General features: G+C 45.3%; 1 protein-coding gene across 5 annotated transcripts in view; it reads right to left on the bottom strand.

Moving 5' to 3' along the window:
- Window positions 1-20,186, bottom strand: part of elmo1 (engulfment and cell motility 1 (ced-12 homolog, C. elegans)) — a 106,518-nt gene that overhangs the window by 85,686 nt on the left and 646 nt on the right. The window contains exon 2 of one of the 5 annotated variants that reach the window (XM_036555306.1): window positions 3,672-3,775. The exons of the other annotated variants lie outside the window; for them this stretch is intronic. The gene's annotated coding sequence lies outside the window, so the exon portion shown is untranslated. The remainder of the gene's footprint in view (window positions 1-3,671; window positions 3,776-20,186) is intronic. 5 annotated transcript variants of the gene reach the window in all.

The following is a 20,186-nucleotide window of genomic DNA, read 5'->3' on the forward strand; positions in this document are numbered from 1 at the left end:
TACATCCACACTCAACTAGTAAAATGCAGTCACACATTTTTATGTGGTTCTCCTTTGAATTTAATAGTGCCTGCAAGTTTCTCACACAAACAACAATAATATGAAACACAAAGCAAGTCCTTGATTCATCCTGTCTCCCTCCAAAGGTGAAATGAACAATCAATAGAGACCAACCAAAGTCTGAATGTCAGAGCAGCCAAGGTCAAAACTAATCCGGCTCTGACAAGACCATTGCTCTTCTGGTGTTGTACTGTATAACTGCATTAAATGCAGCCCTTAGGGAGGGAACTGCAGAGCCTAGCGCATGGGAGTTTTACTGCATGTGCATCTGACCCAATATCCTAGATAAAAGCACCAGGAGAAAACTTGCTAAGATTCACACTTCTGTCCAAGAGTAATGGACATGGGCTGCGCGATATGAATCTCATCCTGGAAAGGGGGGGCGTTGGGGGGGGGGGGGGGGTGGCGCAGCGTGTTTCAGTTTTTGGGCTTCTCGTCGGCTCTACTTGGCGTCTTCCTCTTGATGCCCTTTTTGTGCTTAGACTGCCAAAAGCGCAGCGTTAGCTTTGAAGATGCCCAACAAGCTTAAATATTCAAGAGCTTTATGATTGCAGATGCAGAGGAAAAAATAGACTGTGCTTACATCAACACTGTGAAACTCAAAAAAAGGGCAGGCGGAGTCAATTCAGTTCTGTCGAAATACAGATTGTGCCTCATGGCACAGTTCTAGGTCAATAATTAATGAGGGTAATACAAGATCTTCTCTTTTGACTGAGAAGAGAGCCTCTTGTCTATGGCATTGGAGATAACATGATCTCCAGAATCCACTCAAATTCGCCTCCCCCGACGCTTTGAGGTAGGGAGAATTAATGCTGAGAATCAGCATCATTCCCAGCTTCCTTTCGCTTTTCTCTTTTTCTATTCTAACATTTCACTCAATTCCTAAACAATGAAGTCATGACCATGCTCAAACCGCACAGAAGTTGCCCCACAGTATGGTCCCCCCCCCCCCCTTCAACATGATCCTCCGTGTCTTTAAGTGATCCGAGAGCTAAAAGCAGGGTTTTGTTTTTCTCCGTTAACCCAAATGAAAATCTCTGGCAGGCAGTAAGGCCGGCGAGTGCCATTAGCTGGATGAGGAAGACGGAGTTGAAGGACAACAGCACAGGGTTCCTAATGCTAAATCACACACACGAGCTTTGGATTCGCACCATAACACACACCAAATCCTGACCAAAGCATTTTACAATGTGCTGTTTGGCACGGCTTTCTTGAAACTGCCATCACCAAGGAAAAAAAATTGCTTCCACAGCCCATTAAAATTGTTAAAATTCCCATTTACGGTGGAATGTTCAGTAAGTAGTTTAACCCTCTGAAGGCTGTGAATTGGCATCATTAAAACAGGCACTATTATATAACCCAAAAAGTTCAAACTTTCAGCCCAGATACAACCACAATGCACGTTCTACTTATTAAGTTAAGTAACAACTATTCACTTCAGCTATACTTATTCAATTAACAAAATAACTACTATGCAGTTCGTTTGAATCCAGGCCTAAATATCTACCAAACATGCAACAAAAAGTGGAAACTAATCCCCTTAAACCACCATATCAATAAAGATCCCATTTCCACGCCAACGGCAAAGGGAATACAAGCATCCTATTGATTTCAAAGGGTCTTTAAACAATTAATCTGCCATTTGCACAAAGGCCTCCATCTCACCAGGCTCCACAGCCTAACAAAGCACTACATAAAGTTAACAGATCACCCTTTCCCCTTTCCCCAACAAGCAATAAAACAAAGGCGACGCTGACAAGCCGGGAGTTATATCTCAGAGGACAACAGTCAGAAACACTGTGTCAGTATCAGCGACAGGCTCACCTTTCAGCCTGAAGGAGCGCCTCACTGATTACTGCCACCACACCCCTGTTAAGCACACTAGCATTCAGGCTGGAGCCTATAATAGCCACACACCACACCTTAACCACCCCCACTCTGCTCTGTAGCTTCAGTAAGGAAATGCTTCAGACAGTCTTTGTTAGTGTTACACCTCACCCATTACGCCCACCATTACATCTCATTTTCGGTCACTTCAGTTGAGTGGGGTGAGGTGTACAGGTAAAGATGGTTTTAGCACAGGGGAAGGGGTTGTTAGAGGTGTTCTTTTGACAAAGGGCTTCTATTGAGAAACCATGATATTAACAAATTATCAATGACAAGCAGGGAAGATGTATACAGCATCTCTAAACTGCACACTACCTTCACTTGTTTCTTTCTTAATTTTTTTGTTTGATTCTATTTGTGTAATTCCTTACTTAAATCAACTGAGTGAGCTTAACATTTTTCTTTCTAACCCACTTACATGCACATGACAAAGAGGCCACCTGAAGAGGGTCTGCTGGGTAATTGAAAAACCCTTTGGAGCCCATTAACAGGGAGTTTTTTTACGTGCGTAACAAAGCTCATATCCGTTACATGCTAATCTGTGGGTGGCTGACATACTGACAGCAAACTGAATAATGAACCTGGGAAGGAAAGGTAAGGGGGGGGTGTTGACAATGCAATCAGCAGGCTGATTAACAAAGGAGAGAACCGCATTGTGTTGGGTAAGAGGTAATACAGTGACATACTTTACTTACAAGCCTGGGGTTTTCAAAAGGCCCGCACATGCTCTCTCTTGCACACACACACACACAGGCACGCATAAAACCCCACACACATACACACATACAGACAATACATGCATGCACACACCAAAACTATTGGAATGATATCTGCATTTTGAATGGCACATTACTTTTCTGGACAGGACTTTTCCGTTAGTGCCCGTCTCAGCTACAGATCTGTTTCACGACTGTGGCCCTGTCACTCTTTCGGTAACCAGGATATCCTGTCAAACGACTACACCAGACACTCCCCGCCTCACGCGACACTTCACCGTTTCAAAAAGAAACTGCCGCTGCCTTATGTTTACAAAAAGGAAGCGACACTTTTCGATATCTGTTTTTCTACACCTCCCCAAATCTCTTCAACCCATTGCTGTTCCTCAAACTGCAGGCTTGTTGCTTGCTCAGCATAGCTACTGGTGTCAAGCTTTTACATTCACTTATGATGAAATCAGAATACATGTCTGCAGGAAGCTAGGTAAAAAAAAACCCAATTAGTGCAAGTATACTGTAAAAAAAAAACAAGCATTTGGTTTAAATCTGAAAGTTACACAAGTGAGGAGAAAACTAACATCTAAATGACTGCACCTTGCATGTACCCTAGAACAAAAACACTGTGCTCTGTACAGGATGCACACACAGGGACAAGAACAGCGCCCCTGAGTAATTCGGGCCCTGTGAATGTGGCTCCAGCCAAACAACAAGCGCGACACGCACTTAGCGACTTTCAGCATCTATAGATTGACCTCAGCCCTCGGTCCCTGAAGTGGCCAGCGGCCATGGAACCAGGCAGGAACGACAGCAGACAGGGGAAACCACACCCTGTTCCTCTCAGCGTGGCGCTGGTCGTAAGAGGGACCTCTCCGTTACCCGGAAATCCTGTCAACAAGTGGCAAAGACTGCAGATCGGCTGTCTTCTTTTTGCTGCCTCATTCAGACAAAACGCCCTTGCAACCACTCACTTTAACCTTGCCCCCTTGCTCTGGGGAAGCCCCGGCTTACCTGTGCAGCGTCCCAGGAGTGTTCGCTGATCTGAGCGTCTCCGAGAGGCTCACAGGGCCAGCTCTGCCAGAGGAGTGACTGCAGAAGCCTTGCTGGAGGCTCGGCTTGGAGGGGAGTGAATAGAAGGAGGAAGTAGGCGTTCATCAGCTGAAGAGGAAACCAGCCTGCCGTTGCGACAAAGGGCGGCAAAACTCAAACAAATCGCTGACTGAATAGCAGAGGGGGAAGTAGGCTCTCCAGCTACCCCCCACATTGGCCTTAAAGGGTGTCTCTAACCTTGCGTGACTTGTAGCTGTGACCCTTGCATCTCAGATTTGACCAAAAACAGTCTCAGTGCATGGTGTCTGCCGACGGCATTGTGACTGAATGTCGAGCAAGCTTCCTCTGAATCTGAGGGTCTGGAGATGAGTGGTTACCTGCTGAAAGGCTATTTATGAGCTGTGGTTTCTGTGTATCATTTCACACTTTAAAACAGCGGTATCTGTGCATAGGGCGAGCAAGTTCTTCTCACCTGCTGTGTGTAATTTTGTAATGTAATTTTATGTTGTTCAGACAAACTGAACCTAACTTTTTAAACATTTTTCCTTATTGCTTCCTCATCTTCCTTTCTGAGTTCATATTTGACATGAAAACATTATCATTATCATTCTCAACCATTCTGAACTGAACCTCTGAAGCAGTGTAGTATAGTGGCAAGTATACCTTTGGCAAGGTACATAACTTAAAATTGCCTCAGTAAATATCTAGCTGTATAAATGGATAACATGTAAAACTGTAACCTGTGTAAGTCGCTCTGGATAAGAGCATCTGCTAAAGAACAATAAAGTAATGTAATGTAACTGTATCTGGAATGGGACCACACATGAATGGTAACCCAGCATGCAGGCCAAGTAGGCAAGCTTTGCTAGCAGCAAAACGTGGCGGAGGCTAGTGGCTGGATTTTCACCACTATAGGACGTCCCTACAGTTTAGACACGCTTGCCCGCGTGGCCCCAGCTCACTGAGGCCCAATCGCAGCCTGGCCCTCTGCACCACACTCCTGTTCTGCAGGCTTTAACCCCCCGGCCCTGGCGCTGGAGCGTTCCTCAATCCCCTCTATAAATAGACTGGAGTGGGGGGCCTCTGGCGGTGTGGGGTGGGGGGCGGGGGGGGCGGTTGCGACAGAGTCGCGCCGTGGAGCGCTCTCTCTAGCGAGACCAGCTCTGCCGCGCTCGGCAGGATCAGATGGCCCTGCAAGGCCTACAGTCGTCAGAGTCTGGCAGACGAGGCAAAAGAGGAGAATTCATTACAATATAAGCCTGTTTTGCCGGATTAATTTTACATAAGGCAGCTTAAGTTGGCCACCATGTACCATTTCACAATGTTAGGCAACAGTCACGCATTCCTCAAATGTGTACATTCCAAAGATATTCAAAGTATGAAAGCCGTATTAGGAGTTCTAGTCATATATTTGAGTAAATTGTTTTTGGCATTAATCTGATACTGTGTGCAGTCATAAGCCTCCTGTACTGATACTTCACTTGGCAATGAATGCAGTCTGATCTCAGCAAATTCTGTATTCTGTCAATGGAATCTGTTGCTTTTATCTTCACATCTTAATTGTTCCAACCGTGTTCAAATTACGCAATCAGTATGAGAGTGAGGCTATGCAATCCTCCAAATTGATCATTAAATTTCACTAACAAGACATTAAGCAGCTGTTCTTTTTGGCATTTACAAAATAACAGGAGTTTGTCAGGGAACAAAAAAAGCCATAATCGTCAAAAAAAGCAGGCCTAACACTCTGTCAAAGTTGTTCACCCAAATAGGTGTACGAATCACAAAAGTGGGCGATCTGAACGGCCTGTCATCTGAAGAACACTCTGCAAAACAACCCAAGCTTCTCCAAAATGAGCCCAGTGACTCCATACTGGGAACTGCGGGCACAAGATAATACAAAATACTGAGATGGTGGTACATGATTTTGAGGCAAGACTCCTGCTGTCTACCCCTAGGACTACAAGGAAGACATTTCTGTCTCCTTGCTCCAATTAGCCCTGCTCCTCTACCTGGAAATCCCACTGCAGGAGAGCTTCAGACACACCCTCAAAGGAGTCTCTGCCAGTGAAGATTAATTCACTGGGCCCGGATGCATTTGTGGCACGACGCTACCAGCAGGTGCAAGGGCACCATGGGGACAACCCTCTTGAAGGCTGTCTCCCACTATAGTGCTCCGAGCTGAGCTGCCTTCAGCAACGCCAACCTCAATAACCTGCACATAAAATAGTACCACCACAGCAACTTTTCTGCCTGACTAAAGAAACATTATATAATCTGATTGTCAGGAGGGGTTTTGTCCTTCCTTGTCCTCTGCTTTCGAAAAAAGAACCCCCATTTTAAATACTGTAAAAAATCTCCTCACATTTAAATATAATGTTTCATCACCCACTGCTCTTAACTGGAGCTGTGTATGAGCATTCATTGCCTCGATGCTACCAGCACAAAGGCACGGATGAATGTTCTGGAGTGTGCCGCGATTCAATACCCTCACAAGCTGAAACCGATGGAATAACATAATATTAGGATAAGTACAGGCTAGGAGTTTCGCTTGGCGTTCCTCTGGTGAGGCCAAAATGTCAGGAGCAGTGGCAGCGGGTGGCCGGCCCCCGTGAGCCACAGTGACAGCGTGACCTTCTGCTCTGAGCGGCTTCCTGTGCCCCGACCGCCACACACACGGGGTCAGCCTCGCCGCCGCGGGCCTACAGGGGCATGATGTCACGAGCGAGCGAGACAGCTTAGAGGCCACTCCCAGGCCGCGGGTGAGCAGGAACTGGGAGGGGCGGGGCCCTGGCATTTCGACTGGCTCGCCGTTACACTGCGACATATTTTTCAAAGCCTGCTATTAACAAGATGGTCAGATCTTTCTAGTTGGTTTTTTTTTCGTGTTTGGACAGATCTGTCCTCTGCCAGTTTCCAACAACCAATGAAATTCCATCTTTCACGAGCGTTTCCAGACTGGGACAGTGTGGACTGAAGCGAACTGCTGCAGAGCCTGTCAGGGATGGGAATTTATTGACTTCCAAACCCATCACGCCTGATAATCGCGGTTTCGTACCCTCAATTATATCCACTTATATGTGAACAACAAAATTCTAACAATTCCTCAGTGTCCCCACAAGACTCCGGGTAGTATCGCTCTTGGCTCTTGGTAACGGGTAATCTACATAGCTGGGAGATCAGGACCGAGCTGGAAGTGAGGAGGGCTCGTGTTGAAGGAACAGAACCAAATCAGGAATGCAAACTCTAATACTCTTACTGAAACGACACGGCCTGGATCATATCACAGGCGTATTAAGATCCCAAACGCACAGCTTTAGTTTCCCATATGCTCAACGATGACTTTTCACACATTTCTGTCCTGTAGCCCAAACCTGCACGCACAGTTCACACTTGTTATTGTGTAAAATATCATACTCTGTGCATAAAAACAAATGCATGTTCATATTTGAGTGGAATATTTACAAAATGTCTACCCAAAAGCCTCACAAAAAGACAAAAGAATGGTACTTACTTCCACTCATCCAACAGAATGCATTTTAATGCCTTAGTAATTATTTTTGCGTAATTCACACCCGCTGATCTCTGGCAGATGGTATAACAGCATTCGCATAATTTACACATTGCAGACAACCTTGTATTTCCCTTGTATGAATAAAAGCAGAAATTAACCACACCATGGAAAACACCCAGTCTTTTTTCCGTTGATAAACGTCACCTCAGACCTGATAAACACTCGCAAGGTATCAGATGATTTCTTGGAGAATGAGTTGCAGGATGAGAGCCTGTAGAGACAACGCTGTGTTCTGTGAATGAGCCCCTCGTTTGTCTGGGTCACCGGCTTTGGAATCTTTAGGGCAAATCCTAAAAGAGAAGCCGCCCTGACAATACAACGATGACCTCCAGTTGCCTGCAGGCAAAAGCAGAGGCACCTTCACACTGCATTGTTGGCAAAAATGGCTGCAGCTTCGTAACCTACCTAAAGCAGCAACCATGGAGACAAGGGTTTTTCTGTGTCCAGCCCCATTGTCTTTGCAGGAGGAGACTCACAAAGAGGCGGTGAAGCAGGCAATTGCAGGCCACCAGCAAAAAAAATACCTATAAAAATCAACTACAATACCCATAATTACCATCAATTGTGCCCAATATATAGTGGGCAGCATTTCAGACAACTGAACAGAAACACAACCAAAATCCCTTACTTTGAACTGAGTTGAACTGCAGCAGTTGTGCAACATTGCGTCATGTCTCAAACGACATTAGGTAATCTTCATAATGCCTGTTGCATACTATGAGACACAGCTTCAGTGTTTTATTCTGGTATGTTTGCACTTTGACCTGAAAAAAGACCCAACTGAAGAAAGTGCGTCAGACTACAAAGAAAGTGTCGCTCAGGTTTTACACAGTGTGCCCCCATTACCCGGTGACCCAAGGGGACGAGTGACTAAGTACAACGCAAATCCCCCTCAGGGCTTCGCATGTTTCCTTACATGGAAGCGGCCCTGGGTCAACAGGGCCAACCCATTCATACTGGCCACGTCATGCCCCAGGCAAAGGCTTCCAGATTGCAGACCCACAGCATGGCTGCTCTTTTCTCCTGGCAAAACCACTCTTGTTGGCTGGAGTGTACAGTTTCACCCTGGGGTAACAGACTGAGGCACTCCGGATAGTGATGGCCCGATATGAAACGCAGGTGCTTGGAGTAGTCAAGCAGAGGTCACCCCCTGGCAACTTCCTCTGATTGGTGGAGAAAACGAGACTGCGAACAGTAGCCCACTCAACTCTGATGGAATCCTTCATGAGGCAGCATTCCATTTTCATTTCAGCACCTTCCTACAGTACACCATATTGATATAACCTTGAGCGAAACACCCCGCATATTATATCAAAACTGTGCTGGGAATGGTATATGAGGTATATCGGGTATACATTTTGGAATTGTCGACAGGTATATTGTCCGCAGCTGTTTTTCTGCTCAGTGGTTCCTTTAGGGCCGGCCTGAGTAACAGCTGTCCCAGCATCTGAGGGAATCTGTGACTCCACACGTATCCTGTCAAATTCTTCCCTCGTCACATGCTTCCCTTGTGTGAAGTTCCCACTTTCAGACAGGCAGTGCTCCTCAGCCTGATCCTGTCTGGCCAGCCGGCGCTAAAAGGAAGTGAAACAAACGACTTCCTCAGCTCCTGAAAAACCCGTTGGAGACGACGTGAGCCATTTATGAACATGCAGTTTTTGTGGCCTCCCTTTTCCAATGCACCAAAGGAAAAGGAAAATAATGAGGAAGATGGAGAGAAAAATACAACCTAAACTTAAATGGTAGATATTTCCCATAGTTTGGGGTTAATGGCTTCATCCCCCTTCCCATGAGCTAAGGCAAAAATTAGTCAACAAGAGGCCTAAATGACACGCACGAAAATCTACTCAAGCAAACGTGAGTTATTAGATGAAATTTCTTTTATTTATTTGGGTGTATGCATTCATGGTGCAAATGCTCTTATCCAACTTAAAAGCAAAGCATAAAAGCAACACAAATTAAACTGTGACACTTGGCTCCAGCAAGGCACTGAGTACATTTGGGGCCCTGAGCAATGTAAGCCATCAAATACCATAAATCATTTGATTTTTTTTGTGTGTTTACACAAAGGATCTAGTAAATGCTGTCAACTACATTCCACAACAGGGATGACCACAGAGGGGCCACACAAGCCTACGAGCTACTCTAATCCAGGCTTTTTTTCTCCGGTGCGAGTTTACTTGGCGTATTTAGTAATTAGCAAACAGAGAGAGTGCACACTGCTCCTCTGTTTCTGTGCGAATGAGCCAAGGCCTGTGAACGCCCAGAGCTGCGGCCAAACGCGCTGCCTCCTTCATTGTGATTAAATCCCGCGCGCCTAAAAACGAAACTAATCCGCTTTTCCCCCCACGGGCCACAGGCAAACAAAAACATCACTGCGATCGTGACTTTTTGCTCCGCCGTGCCCGTTGGGCTCGCAAATTAATTGCTCGCGGTGCAAACGCAGGGGAATAAATGCAATTCGTTCCGACACCGCACTTTCCACAGTGTCTTTGGCGGCTGCGATCTTCAGGTGCTCGGCCAGGTACGCGAACGCTCCATTTCGGGCGCAGCTGCTCTTTGCACTCGATGCGGAGTGCTGGCACAATTCACAGGCTTCGGGGAACGCAAACTGAGCCAACACGAGAAGTTATTTTTTCCTTTGTGCTAACATTCAGTACTCGAAAGTCACGAAAGAACAGGTTATTCTAGGGGGGAAGTCGAGCAGCGCTCCACGCCTTCAAGATGCATTAATACCCTACTGTTTTCTTTCTTCACATTTTGCCACCATTGTCCTTTAGTGGGCCTCGCATGAAAAGATTCCTGTACAGTGTGTACTTTTCATGAGTTGCACTCCATACACCTAGTGCATGTTTTCAGTGAATAGAGCGCTGTCCACAGGTTCTTCTGAACAGACTTTTAACGGCGCCCTTTCTTAGATGGAGGCTCCGCCTGCCGCAGCAGATACAAAGTAACGTGTCGTGGAATCCCTGATGGGTTTGCGCTAGCCTAGATTGAAACCTGAAAAAAAAAAAACCCTGGAACATTTCATGATTGATTTGTTGCTATTTTTACATGTCCTACTTCAAGGAAAATGGTTCAAAGTACACTGACTGCCATTTCCAGCTGGAATGTACAGCACATAAAGGGGGCATAAAAGTGTTTTTTAAACACCAGAAAAGAAGACTCACCTGAGAGAGAGGAAACCATTGTATAGGAAGTCCTCCAAGATTACGGTTCAGGCAACATGTGGCAAGCTGGCTAAGCCTGCCGTGTTTTTCCTCAGCACCCGTGAATGAAGGTGGAGGAAAAGAAACAAAGGATTCTTAGGAGCTACAAAAATAAACGTGCCCCGGGCCGAAACATACACAGCTATATAGCGCAAAGTTCAAACGAGTCGATTCAGTTAACCCGGCTCCTTCCTCAGCAGAGCCCTCACCGCAGCTCTTCCACAATAGCCTTTTTAGACTTTCTGCTGCAACACAAGCACTGACGTTAACCTGTTCAGATCTCACAGTCCCACCCCCCATCCTCCAGCTAGAGCCTGTGTGGCCAGAGACAGCGATCCGGCCCCAGTCCCTGCAGCACTCCAGGGTACGGGGCTCCGTCTCTTTGGGCGGCCGTTGCCAAGGATCCACGCTGTGACTGTCACAGGAGCAGGACACAAAGGAGACACTGTGTTCATTGCCCCCCACCCCACCACCACCCCCTCAGTGCTGCCAGTTGTCCCCTTGGCTTGCATGCCTCCGCCCCCCCAGCTGTCTCCGCTGGGTCACACTCCATCCTTCTGTGCCGGGCGCGCTCTGGGGGCCGGCTCCTCAGTGTGAGGGCCCTCCATGGCCCCATGCAGCCCTGTGAGGAGGCGCAGTGTGAATCGGCCCTGGGGGGTAGCAACGCACTGGGTCTTTATTCTTCCTCTGAGAAAACAACACTGTCAATTAGCACTAGCTAAAGGAACCATGTAAGTACAATGGAAGCCTGCACACTGATCCTGGACCAGCATCTGCCTCTTAAGTAACGTGGTAAGCGTTGGGACTGAGGATGGGTAAGCTGATCCAGGACTGGCTGTTGGTGACTGAGAATAACCAAGGCCTGTGGTATTCCTGGACGACTCCCTGTAGCAGAAGCAAGCAGAGTGCAGATTGCTGCATGTGTGTTGGTCCTTCCCTTACATTGCACAGAACTGCCCTTGATTTGTGGTATCAAGTTTAATTCAGCGGAAGTTCATTTTTGGAGTTTAATGCATTCAGCGAGACCTCATTTACACACCATTACTGCAGTCTTTTATGGGTTAACCAGGAAACTCAAAACCCCAGCCCCTGTGCAAAGCAGAAAAACAGAGAACCAGGATGGATTGCAAGAGCAAATCAGCTCCATGAATCTAGCTCATTCAAGCTGTTCTGCCCTGATGATTCAGACTGGCACATCGTGGAAGAATTTAGATCTCTTCCCTCTGAGCAACATCACAACATCTATAATCGACATAATTATACATTAAGACCACTGCTTCTAGTATGCCACAACCTTTATAAGGTCACTGCCTAGAATACATTTTCCTCGCTTAGTGTTTAGTGTCAAATTAACATGCAGTCAAACAAATGAAGAAAATTATAAACTACATTTCAACCCACACGAGTCTGTACAACAAACACAAATTCTCTATGAGGAAAACATTCAAATACCTGTTTGTTTGGACAACATTTGGCCATTTTTCCAGAATCTATGAACAGTAAATGACTATGTCCAATTCTCTGCGAGCAAGTCTATGGATTGAAGGGGTCTGACTTCTAGCAACGTCATATCAGAGTACTGAACATCAGGTAGCCAGACCACGAAATTACAACATAGTGAATTGAGCATGTGCAAAACATCCTCATAATTCATGCTTGTTTAAAAAGGGGGAAAAACAGCAGGTTCAAATATAGAGCAGACAGCTTATCAATACAGAAAATTGTTTATCTGACGCTGTTCCAGAGTTTCTCTTTTTTTTGATACTGCAGCTGTGCCTCACAGGAAAGGGGAAGAGCAGCTGCGCTTTGTAGTTCCTGCGTTTCAAAAGTTCATCCGGCCATAGAAAAGGACTCAGACCAGTCAGACAGCTATCTGCTAGCCTCCTGGGCAGAGACAACAGGAACCAAAACAATGGCCTGAGGATCCGCCAGTCTTCCTCTATTAGGGAGCGCTGGCATGAGCTAACTTGTCACCGTTTGTTTGCTGACATAGCTCTGAGAGCAGGGCGCCCTGTGACAGAATTTGCGGCAGGCGGTCCGGTGGTGACTACGGTCCCCGCTGAGATGATAGCGGAACAGAACGGCCACTGGGAATGTCAGCAGTCCGCATTCAATAAGATAAGCGCCCAACCAGGCGGTTAAACAACTCCTTTTCACAAACTCACCATCAGGGTGGTGTAAAGTCTCCCGACCAAATGTGACTTTTTTCACTGTCATAGCAAAGAGAGAGATTAACAGTAAAATAAGTTTCTGTCAGTCTGGCTGACGTTAAATGAGCAGGGCTCCGATTCACTGATTCGTGTTAAACAACCTCATGAAAGCTTGCAGGGCAGTCTTCCTCCCTGGAAGTTTGTCACCACAGTGACCCTCTGCACTGATGCCTTGTCAGGACCGTCGCCGTGAGCAGCTCTCACGCCAAACTGAAGGTGAAAAACCTATTTGGGACAATATGTCACTCTCAAGAACCTGCCAGCCCTTGCTGGTCTGCCGTGATGGACACACGCAATCTCAGCCCTGCGTTTCCCCTGACAGTCTACGCTCCCGGCGGTCTGTTGGGCTGACAAAAGCAGCCAAAGGGCCTGCCTCCGTTTCTGAAGGACGTTGGCCATGTCTGCACTGTTACTCTGACACAGATCTGTGCGTGTGTGAGTGTGTGTGCGTGTAGGGCAGCGGGCATTAGGACTGCCACATGGACACGCCGGCAACCCCCATGCTCCAGTTCCCACTCAGGTGCCTCAGTTCAAACCGGCTCAGGGGCTACACTGGTGCACAGGAATCTACTCAACTGTCAAACACGCAATGATGCTTCTAAGCGCATTACGTATACGACGAGTAGAGCACAGAGGTAGAGAGGAGAGGTCGACTGGATGGAGACCTCCACCTCTGCTTGGTGTCAATTGTGATGAGTCTCACTAGTGCGCGGTGTCCCTTTAAGGACATGCTATTCCCTTCTCCTCTCCTCTCTGCCAAAGGCCTGCTGCTTCCTTCTCATCCCTCCATCCTTCTCAGAACCACAAGGTGGTTAGCTAAGCGGCTAACGATGGCGAGAAAGTGCCGATTTGCTCTTTTCCTCTTACATGCAGCTGGATGCACCAGTGGTATTGATCAGTCGATATGCTCCATTTCGCCCCGGTAACCGGGGATCCAAATTTAATTATTAACTGCTTTTGTATGTAAGCATGCCCCCCCACTCCCTTCATATTCACATGTCATACATGAGAACTGTCACAATCACGTCACATGCGAGACCTGACACATTCACAGTCACATGTTATGTACTTGTCTGTCATAACAATGTGGCATTCATTGCCATTAGCGCGTAAAGCAGCTGCGATTTTACCCCAGTAAATCTCACAAATGAAACAAAAGGACTCCATGTCACTGCTATGTCATTACTGCAGTTTAACTCCACTGGCAGGTGTAATTTGCGGAATAATCAGTCAGTCATTTCCCAGCATTCATTCAGCACGTTCCAAAATAAGACTCTACTATAACCGAGGGGCAGAAAACGGGACTCATTAACGTACATTAAAGGCTGCTCGTGACTCATGCACGAGATACTGACTCATAGACCTAACCAAAATATAAAAATAATGCTGCTTATTTACTGCCTCTGTAGTTAGCTATGTGCTTCCTACGTAGTTAAGTGACTACGTCTTCGCAAACAGTGAAAAAGAAGTATGAACGTAGAAAGGCTTGAACCTTGGTACCTCATACAGAGTGCAAGCCATGCTACCACCACACTACAGCGACTGCTTGATCCAGCAGCAGCTAAAATCTGTCTCTCAGACAAAAATTAGTGTTAAATATATGGTAGATTTTACATTCAATCAGGCCCATGATATTAGAGCTGAGAAAAGCATCAAGACCTATAGTTCATTTGCTAATGCTAACTAGTTATCTTGCTAACATCTTGTTATACACTAAGAATTATGAAAAGAAGTGACTACAGTAGGTCTGAGATGGTGTCCATAAATACAGAAAAGCAACATGATGAACATATAGCAATAACTTGTCAGACAGGCCCATTGAAACCATTTAACAGCAGTATTCCTCTACTATGTGCCCTGCTGATGTTATTTTTGTCATTCAATACAGTTCTGCAGCTAATTTCACGAAATGATGTGCCCATGAGGTAACATCAGCAAAATCTCACATGTTGCTCCTTACCTTTACTATGGTAGGTAGCCAAACACTCATCATTTTGTTTTAAAACACAAGTTAATGTGAAATCCTTCTGTACTTTCTTAACCAGCTCCATGCTATCTTAACCTCACAAAAACTCCAGAATCCATTTCCCCTGCTCTCCCTCTCTTTCAAATTACCTTAGCAAATCCAACCATTAGCCAACTCATTCTTTAAAAAGCATTCTTGATCACTTATTCAAAGAGAGCAGCTCAGATGCAGATATAGCGTGCTTTGTTTTCTTATAAACTGGCCTCCTTTTTACTGTGACGAATTTCAAATTTCATCCATTTTATTAGACCCCTCACTTGCTGAGGGCAAACAGACAGAGGAGACACAAGTGCTCACAGTGTTGAACACAGCCAAATGAGAGAGCTTACAGTCAACTGGATTTCAAGAAAAACGTAAGAAATATCAATGCTTCAATATGAAGTAAGTGCCTGGGAATGCTCAGGCTGGGAATCTTCACACGATATGCCAAATAAACCAAATAAAAATGACTTGTTGCAGACAGTTAAGAGTCTATTTGCTGCTCATGCATTAGAGGGCTGATGTAGAGTGACGTTCTTGCAGACGGAAATGGATGTTTCTACACTGTGAAATCAGCCTCTGGCTCTGCAGTAGCTGTATTTACTGAACAATGAGGTAAGGAAAAAGTTCTGAGAGTTCTGTGAAGTCACAGCTGTACACAGATCAGAGTTTTTTCTGTCTGTTTTGCGCAGGAGGTGAACTCTAGGGGTGTGGTGCCAGAGATAATGACATAAGAGAAAAATGCACAGAAAGAGGGCAAGAAACCTGGATATCAAAACCATCTCAGTTCAGCTGAATCTGACCCACATGCATCACCCTCCCTGGTGCATGTCGGGTTTATCACAAATCTTAAGAATGCAAACCATTTAGCATTAAGAGCAGTGCGAAAGAATAGCACCCGTTAAGCTTTTATTTCGCTTGATACCTTTTGCTCGTTCTGTATTTACATTTGTCTTTTTTCTCCCTTGGCCAAATGTCTCACATGTCAGGAAATGCCACCCATTTAAATCCAGTGACCTCCAAAAAGATGCACAATTTTTTCACAGAAATAACTTGACAGTATGTCCAAACGCTTCACCTTGTAACTCCTGCTCAGGTGCGGAATTCACAGATTCAGTTGGGGGAAGCAATGAAACTGGTTTTGAGAGACTAACCTGTCTGTTAAGAAACCTCCAGACTAAAGATGATCCTTTTCAAGCTTCTTTAACTGTAGGATTGTGGGATGCCAGCAATCTCTGTATTTTCTGATTTGACAAACCCGTTGTTAATCTCTGAACTTTCTGAACCTCGCTATAGAGGTCATTTGATCCATGAGTTCTATGAATTTTGAGGGAAGCCTAAATTGTCTTAAAGCAATGAAACTACACATGCATGGACACTTTTCCCCCTATCAAACCAGAGCCAGGCAGACCTAGAACCACAAACCACAAACCAAAAAAAAATATGTATGACTAACTCACCCAAATATTAGCATTCTACATTTCCAGTTTACACAAATATGTGTTTGTGTATGTGTTCCCTGGCACCATTTACAAAGTACAAAAAAATTCAACCCCGGGAATGTGTATGGTTGGACATTCCAAACAAGTGCCAAGTTTGTGGCCTTCACGTGGCTGATTGATGCAAATTCTGACAAATTTCCAAAGAGGAACCCTATACATATCCTTTGAGCTTAAAAAAAAAAAGAGAACAGAAATGATTATTGGACAGAGAAAGATGGCTACAGAGCCTAGAGCTATGACGAAGCTCTGGCATTGAGCAATTATGTTTAAATTTACAGTCTCTCTGAACCAGAAAGTATGGGTTCCTAGAAACTGTGCAACTCAATCTATGCACTGGGTTTATTCGAGTTCACCTCCCATGATACCCATATGGGCTGTCCGCTTCCATCCAGGATTTCATTTGACAGGGGCACGCAGATACATATTGTGCTGGTAGGTCACGTGCAGAGCGTGCACAAGGCATTGCCAAACATACTAAATGTCCCCCCATTCATGACTGCGGAAAAGCTGTGACTCATTGTCAATGAAAGCGCCACAATTAACAGAAAATAGGTTTAAAGAGTGCCTGGCTTTAGGACTCTTTCTGGCCAATACTGGCCCCCGGGTGTACAGCAGGAGTGGATCGAATTAAGAAAAGAAGAAGGTGAACAGATCCAGCTTATTGCTGACCGTGGGCCCCACGTGGCGGGTGCAACAGCAAGCGTGTTTTGCACCACGGCCCGCTTCATTTCCCCTGAGACAAGAGACCCGGAGATAAAGGGATAAAGAAGGCAGACCGGCGACCTTGGCGGTGGCCAGGGATCACAGTGGCATTGTGTAAGAGACTGCCTGCACAGCTGGGTCGCGCTGGGAGGTTTCAGACCGCAGTCGGACCAGGCAGTATCCTCAAGCAGAGAGCTAAAGAATGGACTGCTGGACTGGAGAATACAGATCAACCTAGAACGTATCAGACCGCGATTGGACTGGAGAAAATTCATAAGCAGCATGCTGGACCATAAAGGACCGCCAAGTACACACCAGCATATAAATAAATACCCTCAGATATGAGGGCCTGCTGACCGTGCTGGGATAAGGAATGTTGACCTGGTCTTCACTCAGTGAAATCATCTCCATTGTGCTTTGTGACCTTACAGTGAATAAGCAAAGGAAAAGGGGGGAGACATAAGCACACCATTTGCTGTTAAACCCGAACAGAAGGTTGTACAGCAGGAGTGGATCAAACAGAAGGTTTATGTAACAGCAACGTTCTTGCAATGTTCTTAACCTGACCTGCACCGTCAATGAAATGAAAGTTCTTATTGGCTGGTGGGCTAAAGACGTCATTCAGCAGAAGCTTAAGGAAATTCCGCGAAACCAAGCGGTTTTCTTGTATTTTTCCTGTGGTTGTGCTAAGGGTGAGCTTTGTGACAATTCCCGCAATCAAAGTTTTAAGTTAAGACCCTAAAGTTGCGTGTCTGGAGCCCAAGGGCTGAGACACTGCAGAAAACAGGCACCACAAAAAGAGGGCCTCCATGACCTCTCCAATGGGTACTGCCAACATTTGAAACACTGGGTCAGGTCAACAGCAAATGCCAGAAAGGATGTTTTTTAAAGGCTCACAAGGAATCCGCACAGGAAGATAAATGTGCTTGTCTGAGTCCAGGGACAGAGGCACATGAAATTTCTTTATGGTGAAACTCAACAGCAGCGCCAGCTATTGCCCACATTATGCAATAGTGATACACAGACAGTACATTAATATTGCAACATCGGCTCAGCAGTCCATCCATCATTTTAAATTAAGCCAGCCAGTCTCTTCCCTTAAGTAAATCTTGAGTGACACATATTAAAAGTTTCATTAACCTGGACTTTTAATACACTGCATAGGCCTATGCATGGCGGGCTGTTATAGTTTTATGAAGCAAAAACTAGTAATTTAAGGAATTTATCTTCACCTGTAAATACAGAGGTCTTAGTGAATTTTCCACCTGTTCATTAATATTCACGAAAAGGTCTTTAGTCTGTCACATAAATTTCCACAGTATCTGTTGACCTAAGAGAAATCTAGTGATTGACAATCTTGAAAACCCTGAGGGTGAAATGCTTTTCTGCACCGCCAAAGCTTTTGAGCTGGTGAGGACAAAAGAGGTCTGTTCTGTTAACACCAAACAAAATCAAAGTGTTTTTATCTTTTATCATGACAGAGCAAGGTACTCGTACTTGGCATCAATTTATAGAAGCGAATTCAGTTCTAGATTAAGACTGGAATTGCGCATAAATTTGTGAGGAGGCAACTGCAGAGGATGCGCCGAGCGCGCGCGGAAGGTCATTTACATGCACACAATTGTGTGTGATGGATCTGGGCGATCTACGACCTAAGTGCGACTCTGAATTTTAAATTCTCCACCAAGGCATTCACCCTCACTTAATTTCCGTATTTAGCACACGTGCGTCTGAAGACCCTGAACTCTTAATTGAGGTACAAAAGTGAAAAACTGAGAGGAGCTGACAGAAAATCTCGCCGCCGCCGCCTCAGAGGCGTGCTAGCGCACATGTGACAGAGGCCTCTCCTTGTCAAACGAACATATGGTGGCACCAGCAACTCCACACCTTACATCTTGCAGAGCCTTGTCACAAAACATTAATCAACAGAAACACATAACAGCGCATCTCATTTTCTGTCGTTTCCAAACGGGTAAATCATCTGAAACGCAATTAATACTTCATGAGTAGTATCAACGCTGATAAAAAGGCAACAATAAAATATGTGCAGCGCTTAAAAATCTCCAAAAATCAGCATACTGTCACAATTGTCGGAAAAGTATAGTGGGCTATCAAGTGATTGTCATGCATGTAAACATAATGCAATACTTTCCTCTTATTAATGTTTCACATCCATATAATAACGTGCGCCATGACTATGTAGCAGTGGAGCGGAAACCCTATAACGCCCACTGAAAAGAATCAACATAAATCCTTTCATGCGATGACTGTATACTCTGAAAGCCGTATTTTTTACTACTGGTTTCTGCGGGGTTCGCTGAAATCCGTCTGCACCCGTTCCAAGTGGCGGAGTTGTTTAGAGAGAATCCCCAAGTTAGGTAAGAAACCCTCCAAGAATCGTGGAGCTGTCTCAAAATTGGGGTCGCGCTTCAGACTAGCTGATTATAATTACGAACACTGCCACTAGCCAGGCCGGTGTGGTCACCCTAACCTCACCATTTGTAGGAAATAAGAGAAACAGTAACAAACGGCCTGTCCATTTAGATATACCCCATAGCGAATGACTGTTTATACAAAGTCATGTAGATATTTTTTGCTAAATAAATCCCTCGTGATCACATTGGGTGTTCAAGTAATTTGTAGGTTTGTTGTATTTCCTTCCCCTTCTGCGTACACAGTACAATTCCAAACATTTCCGCAGAACGCTGCTGATCCCATATTTTCAAACAATTAAAAGGCTGTATAATTACTTCAGACCTTACGCTAATTAAAATCTCTAACGGACCAGAAATCTCAGTTGCCCGGTAGCTAATTCATTCAGGCTTCAGTGTATGTTTAGCTGTCAACACACGGGCTGTGTTACTCTTACAAAAGAATAAAATAGGCACTACAAAGTCAAAACCACGTGCAGCATTAGACATCACATTTTTATAATAAAGCCTTATAATAAACAGGCAGTGTTGCGGTTGCAATGGGGCGTATCAATCATACAGCATCAGAGCAAAAACACACAAGCACACGATAAATTAAAAGTCGTTTTTGTAAAATAACATATTATTAAGACCATTCGTTAATGTGGACGGCTACCTTGAATTCTGGAACAGTTATGCGGTTTGGTTAACTGGGGTTTCCTGAAAACTAGACTATAAAAAGCGTAATTGCTGGCTAGATAGCCAGCTTGCTATCTTATCCGCGATAATGACTAACTTCAGCGCTGGGCTGGACAGTCACGTCAATGCAGAACGCTGAACACCGGGATGACGGTAGAATTGAACGC

This window comes from Megalops cyprinoides, chromosome 21, assembly GCF_013368585.1.
Source record: "Megalops cyprinoides isolate fMegCyp1 chromosome 21, fMegCyp1.pri, whole genome shotgun sequence".
NCBI lineage: Eukaryota > Metazoa > Chordata > Actinopteri > Elopiformes > Megalopidae > Megalops > Megalops cyprinoides.